Raw genomic sequence first — 7969 nt, 5'->3', positions numbered from 1 at the left:
CGGATTACTTCCAACTTCCATACATGGATTTCAGTGGTAAACACAGTTATTGTTTCTCATCCATCGATAGAGAAAAACAAGCAGGCTGGTGTCTCTCTCCCTTCTCTCTCTCTCTTTATTCTTCTTCTGACCTCTTCAACAACGTCATTACGTCCTTTATCTTCTATTGACGTAAGCACGCCCCACACACACATACACACACACTCTCTATCTTAAAGGGACTTTCACTGAGTCCGTAACAGGGGACATGACATCGCTTTGGTGGATAAGGTCAAGGAGAATCCAAAGTAATTCTATTTATATTTAAAGCAAAGGGTTACAAGGGAGCGACGACGTCCGTTTAACGATCAGTGAAGTCATCTGTGTGAGGAGACAAAGAGATATTGGCGAGATCTTAAGTTTATGTCTCTCGTCTCTACATTTCATCATTAATGGAGACGGGAGAATTGCCGGAGGATTGCAGGGTTGGGGATCTTGTTCCTTTATTCAAAAAAGGTAGTAGAGATAGCCCCGGAGATTGTAGACCAGCGATTCTTACTTCAGTGGTTGGTAAGTTGATGCAGAAGATCCTGAGAGGCAGGATTTATGAAGATTTGGAGAGGTCAAAGGCAGGTATTGCCTTCCGAGCCTGATTGGATTTTTTGAGGATGTGATTAAAAACATCGATGAAGGGAGAGCAGTAGATGTAGTGTATACGGATTTCAGCAATGCATTTGATAAGTTACCCTATGCAAGGCTTATTGAGAAAGTAAGGAGAGATGGGATCCAAAGGAAATATTGCTTTATGTATCCATAACTGGCTTGCTCATAGGAGGCAAAGAGGGGTTGTTGACGGGTAACATTCTGAACAGAGGTCGGTGACAAGTGGTGTTCCTCAGGGATCTGTTCTGGAACCCTTACTCTTCGTGATTTTTAGAAATGACCTGGACGAGGAAGTGGAGGGATGAGTTAGTAAGCTTTCTGATGACAAAAATGTTGGAGGTGCTGTGAATAGTGTGGAGGGCTGTCAGAGGGTACAGCGGTACATAGATAGGATGCAAAACTGGGCGAAGAAGTGGCAGATGCAGTTCAACCCAGGTACGTGTGAAGTGGTTCATTTCGGTAGTCAAATATGACGGCAGAATCTTGTATAATAGTAAGACTCTTGACAGTGTGGAAGATCAGAGGGATCTTGGGGTCCGAGTCCAAAGGACGGTCAAAGCAGATGCTCAGGTTGACTCTGTGGTTAAGAAGGAATTGGGTGTATTGTCCTTCATCAATTGTGGAATTGAATTTAGGAGCAGAGAAGTAATGTTGCAGATATATACGACCCTGTTCAGACCCCACTTGGAGTACTGTCCTCAGTTCTGTTCACCTCATTGTAGGAAGGAAGTGGAAGCTAGAGAAAGGGTGCAGAAGAGATTTAGACGAATGTTGCCAGGATTCGGGTGCATGCCTTATGAAAACAGGTTGAGTGAACTCGGACTTTTCTCCTTGGAACGACGGAGGATGAGAGATGACCTGATAGAGGTGTATAAGATGATGAGAGGCATTGCGCGTGTGGATATTCAGAAGCTTTTTTCCAGGGATGAAATGGTTGCCACAAGAGGGCACAGGTTTAACGTGCTGGGGAGTAGGTGCAGAGGAGATGTCAGGGATAAGATATTTTTTACTCAGAGAATGGTGAGTGCGTGTAAAGGGCTACCGGCAACTGTGGTGGAGGTGGATGCGATCGGGTCTTTTAAGAGACTTTTGGATAGGTATATGGAGTTCAGAGAAAATAGAGGGCTGTGGGTAAGCCTGGGAATTTCTAAGGTAATGACATGTTTGGGACAACTTTGTTGGCCGAAGGGCTTGTATTATGCTGTCGGTTTTCTTTGTTTCTTTGAATTTATCGTGGGGAAGATCATGGAAGCTCGAGAATTCAGGAAGGAGAATACTGATGTCTGCAATCGTATCCACATGATAACAGAGGAGGTGCTGGGTGTCTTAAAGCACATAATGATTGTTAAATCCCGGGGCTTGACCAGTTGTAACCTAGGACATTATTGAGAAGCGGAAAATAAATTTCTGGAGCTCTAACGAGATTTTGTATCATCGTTAGCCGCGTATAAGCTACTGGAAAACGGGAGGGTGACTGATGTTTTACCTTCTCATAAGTCAGGGTGCAAAGACATGCCAGGGAGCTGACGGAGAAGTTACTTGAAGGCGTTCAGAACGACGGGATCTACCTGCATTTGGGAAGGGACGGACTCAATAGGTATAGTAAGCATTGTTTTCTACGTAAAAAAAATGTGACTCACGGATTTGATTGAGTTTTTGAAGAGGTAACCAAGAGTATTGAAGAGAGCAGGGCGGCAGACGTTGTCTACATGATCTTCTGCAAAGCCTTGGACAAGGTCCCTCGTGGCAGGCGAGTCAGGATGTTTGGAGTACATGGAACCCAAGGTGAGATCGCCAATTGGATAGGAAATTGGTCTGCTGGTTGGAGTCAGTGTGTGGCAGTGGAGTGTTGATTATTTTTCTTCCTGGAGGCTTGTGACCGACGGAGTTCTGAATGGATTGTGTTGTGTCCCTTTTTTGTCATAAATATATACATATACCTAGGCTGAAAATTTAGGTGGCATTGTCGTTACCTCTGCGGGTGACACCTACATCGGTGGGGAAATGAAGAATGTTATCCAAGGTCACAACAGGATTGTGATCAACGAGGAATGTGGGCCGAGGAATGGAACATGGAATTTGACTCGGACACGTGTGAAGTGCAACCTTTTGGGAGATTAGACCAGGGTTTGACTTACACAGTAAATGGGAAGGCCCTGTGCAGTGTTGCAGGACACAAGAGATCTCGAGTATAAACACACAGTTTCTGGAATCTGGAGACACATGCAGACAGGCTGATATCAACGATGTTTTGCAGCCTTGATTTTATCAGTCAGGGCACTGAGTACAAGAGCTGCGACGTCGTCTTGGAGATGAACAGCAAGTTGCTGAGACCGCACGTGGAGAATTGTGTGCAAATCTGGTCGCTTCACTGCAGGAAAACTGTCGTTAACATGGCGAGTGTGCAGAAAATATTCACAAGGGTGTTGCCGTGACCAGGCAGCTTCACTTATAAGGAGAAACTGGATGGGCTGGGGTTTTATCCCTTGGAGCAACGGATACCTAATGCCGACCTCATAGAAATTGAAAAAAAATAATAGAGGGCATAAATAAGATGGATTCTCACTGTCCTTTATCCCTGAACGGATCGTTTCAAAACGGGGGTTGTGCGTTTCAGGTGAGAGGAGAAAGATTAAACAGTCTTCAAAGCTGTGTTGGGAAAAAATGATTAACTGAAATCAAATATTACCAACCCGTAATTTTCAGAAAACTGCAGATATCCCACGAGGGTGATGCCTTGTAAAATCTACTATTTCTTGAGACCCCGCCCCAAGGGAAATATCCAATCATTCGATTTGAAATTAGTTAGTTAATTTTAATTAAATGCAATCCATCAATTAAAAACCGATGTAAAGCTCTCGAAAGCCTGTCCTGTCAATTCGCAGGGAAAGTGCAGAATGCGAAACGGAATTTAGTTTCTTGATTTGTGTCGCTGCGCTGTTATCTGTCGATGGGCATTGGCATCAGCTGTCTCTGTGTCGCAATCTTTCAGCGCGTTCGGATGTTAACCGAAAGGTTGGTGGTTCGTGCCCACCCAGGGACTGTGAGCTCAGGTTTTCTCCCCGACATCCAACACTTCTTGGGGTGATGAAACAGCAAATCGCCATGTCAAACTCTCACCTCTGCATGAATTTTTAAACATAAGTTCCATTCTTACATACAATAAAAAGAATGAAATGAGACAAAAGCTGTTTCACTACGCTGAAATGAAACCTGGGATTGCCGGATTGCTCTGTTGGTCACACACAGCAAGTTTCCATGTGTCGATGACCACTGTTAGTTCTGAAACGTTAAATAAATCTGCCTCTGCAGATCACATTTCCTTTATACTTTTATTTCAGCAAAATTCCACACTATCAGGAGTATATCTTTTCAACAACTTGTTTTACTATGTTTGATCATGAACAATAAGCATTGTAATGGGAATTGGTGAAGAATTGTGATTTCATTCATCATTATACTGATAATGCGGGTTCATTGTTTAATAGGTTGACGCCGTTTCTTTCCGAAATATTGCCCCACCGACGACGATGCTGACGAAACAAAATGCGACCCAGGAGTATCTTTCAACCTGTTAGGGCTTAGAGCTATACAGTCATGGAGTCACAGAGGGATGGAACGCGGAAACAGGACTTTCGGCACGCGCAGTCGGCAAAAAAACATTTATCACCCATCCACATCAATCTTTATTTATCTCTCCCGCATTCCTATCGATTATTCCCAGATTCCATCGCTCACCTACACACCTGGGAAATTTTACGGTGGCCAATTAAGCTATCAACCCATGCGTCTTTGGGACATTGGAAGAAACCGGTGATCCTGTAGGAAACCCAAAGTGGCACAGGAAGAACTGCACACTCCTCCCGGACAGTACGAGGTCAGGATTGAACCAGGATCTTATGTGTGGGCTCAGTGGCGCAATGAACAACGCGCTGGACTTCCAACGGAATTTACCTGACACTGAGCCGCTTCACTTGTCATGAAAAGCTGTCTTGCAACCGAAAGGCGCGGGGATTTAAAGGACGGGTCAGTGGGTATTCTTCCTACCCTAGGCTTGGGAAGCATTTTATCGACAACTTTATCTGTGTGCAACACGGCGGGTGTTTGTGGCTCTGTAACGCAATGTATAGCGTGTTGGACTTCTACTAATACGTGAATAAGTAATTCAAAGGTTGTGGGTTCGAGTCCCACTATATTCGCTATGTTTTCCTTACTAGTTGCAAGAATAAACAACGAGGTGATGCCGTGACCGTTTGGAACGGAAAATCCGGATATCTGGGACATTGTTCGAAATAATCGAGTCGTTCACTCAGCATGGATTAGGGTTATTGTATTTCTCTCAGGGAATTGTTGCCCGGGGAAATTGCGAAGGGCACTGAGTCCTCGATTAATTATCAGACGGGGGGAGATATATTTTGAACAAAAACGAAGGAGATAAGTTCACAAGAGACATGAGATTCTACAGATCTGGAAATCTGCAGCAAAACACGCAAAATGCTGGAGTAACAGCGGGCTGGGTAGATTCTATGGAGAAAAATGAACGATCGACGTTTCGGACCGAGATCCTTCATCAAAACTGGAAAGAAAGAGGGAAGAAGCCAGAAGAAGAAGAGAACGGGGTGGAAGATAAGCACGAGCTGGCGAGTGATAGGTGAATCCAGGTGAGGGGGAAGGAAGGTAGTGGTTGGGGTTTAGAAGGAATGATCTGAGCAGCTGGGAGAGAAAGGTGGAAGAGGCAGAAGGGGGGCATGAGGAGTTCAGCAGACAATATGATCACCCGTGATCTTATTGCATGACTGGCCTTAGTGTCCTGATGATGCATCTCCTGCAGTTCAGAAAATAACGTCAACTTTCATCACCGAAATCTGTCGCCTCACGATACACAAATTCCCAGATTACCTGGTGCTGAAAGCCTGGATAAATCTTCATTACTTCTTCACATTAAAAGTCCCGACCCCCGATGGCACGCGGCAGAAGATGCTGACGGAGCAGTCTCTGGTGTGTTGAAACTTTTGCTGATTGCTGAGAAGGCAACGACGGGAAAAAGGTATTGAATCATGAAGTCTTCATAAAATGTATTTAGGCCAATATTAGACGTTCGTTTACATATCTGTTGGTGCAGTTTGAAACCACAGACGGTTGAGCAGAGATTTTCGAGACTAGTGGTCAATGTACGTGATTTCAGTTCCAATGTTGGGCTCAGGAAGAAGGGATTTCTTCATCTGGATGAAGAACATTGAGAGGACACTTTATGGACCTTCTGGTGTGCAGATCCAAATGTCCCTGAACTTGACAACACGGACAGATAGTTGAATCTTTGAATCCACTGGAAATGTGTAAGTTTAACCTTACAGACCTGTGCAGAAACTGAGAATATTCATTAAAATGTGTGTGTCTGCACTGGGGTCTGGAAAGCCCTGCGGTCTGACGTGATAACCGTTTACCACTGCTCCCTCCGGTCTGTTTTGAGGAAATATTGGATGGGTTGGAAAAGAGAAATGCATCAAGCCTCAAACATACGACCTGGGAGAAATAGCTTCAAGATTAATATTCTCAACCGATCAGCGCAATTGTGTAATGAATGGAAAGAAAAGAATCAGCTTGGGACCCGCCTTCTTCACAATTCATCCCACAAAAAAAAGGCTCCGCTGGGAGTTGAACCCAGGATCTCCTCTTTACTAGACAGGCGCTTCGACCAATTAAGCCACGGAGCCCTCATACCGTCCTACAGCTGTTGCAATAAGATGCAACTTGCATTAACTGCTCTTCGTCTGTTGGCGAGAGAATTGATTCATATTCTGCTTATTTCTTCAGATCCACTTTTCTGCCCGCTTCCGACCATTGTATCACCGATCCAGGAACGGATTATCCACAATGCCAATTCCGTCTGATTTACTGAAAACTTCCTCGTCTCCACCCGTCCCCCCCCCCCAGTCCCACTCCCGCCACGTCACTACCACTCTCCGTTCTTTATTTCTGATCTCACCACAGCATCAAAGTCCTCATATGTCAAATAAAATGAACAAACTAATGAATTGCCGGTGTTTTCCAACCGCCTTAAGTGGGAATGCCTTTGAAACGACTCCTTCATTTTTCTGATTAACAAGACGAGAACACGTGGGAACGGGTCCATCATGAAACCACTTCCAGTTCCAGACGGTTTGAATTTACTCACCAGTAAGCAGTGTCTGGACTGTCTGGTTAAATTGCAACGAACTTAATCGTCAACTTTGACACTTCGTCAACTCCACAGGAGCTGTCTGACGTGAGTATTTGTATTTTGGGTATTATTAAGACCACATCTGGATGATGAATAAAGTGATACTGCATCTGCAACGCATTTGCCCACTCCCGCACCTTGTCTCAATCGTCCTAGTCTCCTTCCATCCTCTTTCGAACCCACAATTCCACTCATTTCATGCTGGAGGCATATAAGCAATCATGCATTTAGTATGTTCACACAAATCATTGTGGAGCACAAGCACTGTGATCCTCTGAGAAAGATCAATTTCGTGAGTTAATGTCAGACAACGATAATCTATCTGATGATTTCATCAGATACAGGGACAGGTTCTGTACAATGCAGGAGAAACATGGACAGGACCTTATCCCCATCACGTCTTCTCGGCCTCGATGCCAAGTTAAACTAATCCAACCTGTTGTCACCTGGCACGTTTCTTTCTATTCCCCGCCTGTCCGTCTGTCATGAAAAAATCAGGTGTTTCTGAAATGCAGCACTGAGCTGAAAAGGACATTTTTCTGAACGACCTCGCATCCCCGGGTATTTCCCTTCATCATTTCATTGACTGCAGCAGAGAAGTTAACCACATCTCTATCTATGGTCGTCAGGATGGCCGAGCGGTCTAAGGCGCTGCGTTCAGGTCGCAGTCTCCACTGGAGGCGTGGGTTCGAATCCCACTCCTGACAGTTAAGCATTTTAAATTTTGATTCTCCCTCTCTTTGGTTACCCTGTTTTTCTTCCACTGGCCGGCAGTCTTGCCTCGCTCATTCTTCGCTTCTGCCATTGAACAACGGATCGCGTCTTCCCCAAGTGTTTTATTTATTTGTTCTATTGCCCTTCGCGAATTTCTACTGGTTTCTCTCGTCTGTCAGCGAGATCATGGTTCATGCTTTCCACACTCCCCCGTCCCACCTCCACATCTGTTGATTTACAAATACGCAGCAACTTACTGAAGGCAGCGGTGCCTGCCGTCACAGCCCAGAGGGGCAATGGTGAGTTGGACAGTTGAGGAATCAGAATGCCTGTGTGAGCTGCGAGGTCGAGAGAGACTGAAAAACAGACAAATACAGACAGTGCAGGAGTGGA

At 44.9% G+C, this 7969-nt stretch overlaps 2 non-coding genes across 2 annotated transcripts; one reads left to right on the top strand and one right to left on the bottom strand.

The window, feature by feature from the left end:
• Nucleotides 1–6282: 6282 nt before the first annotated feature.
• trnat-agu (transfer RNA threonine (anticodon AGU)) lies at nucleotides 6283–6356 on the bottom strand. The gene has a single exon. It is a non-coding gene; the product is annotated as a tRNA-Thr (tRNA).
• A 1130-nt stretch (nucleotides 6357–7486) lies between these two features.
• On the top strand, nucleotides 7487–7569 carry trnal-cag (transfer RNA leucine (anticodon CAG)). Its single transcript has one exon. It is a non-coding gene; the product is annotated as a tRNA-Leu (tRNA).
• Nucleotides 7570–7969: the final 400 nt, after the last annotated feature.

The sequence above is a fragment of the Pristis pectinata genome, chromosome 14 (genome assembly GCF_009764475.1).
Source record: "Pristis pectinata isolate sPriPec2 chromosome 14, sPriPec2.1.pri, whole genome shotgun sequence".
In the NCBI taxonomy this organism is placed as follows: Eukaryota; Metazoa; Chordata; class Chondrichthyes; order Rhinopristiformes; family Pristidae; genus Pristis; species Pristis pectinata.
The sequence above is the reverse complement of the archived record's forward strand: the minus strand, read 5'-3'. Positions and strand labels throughout refer to the sequence as shown.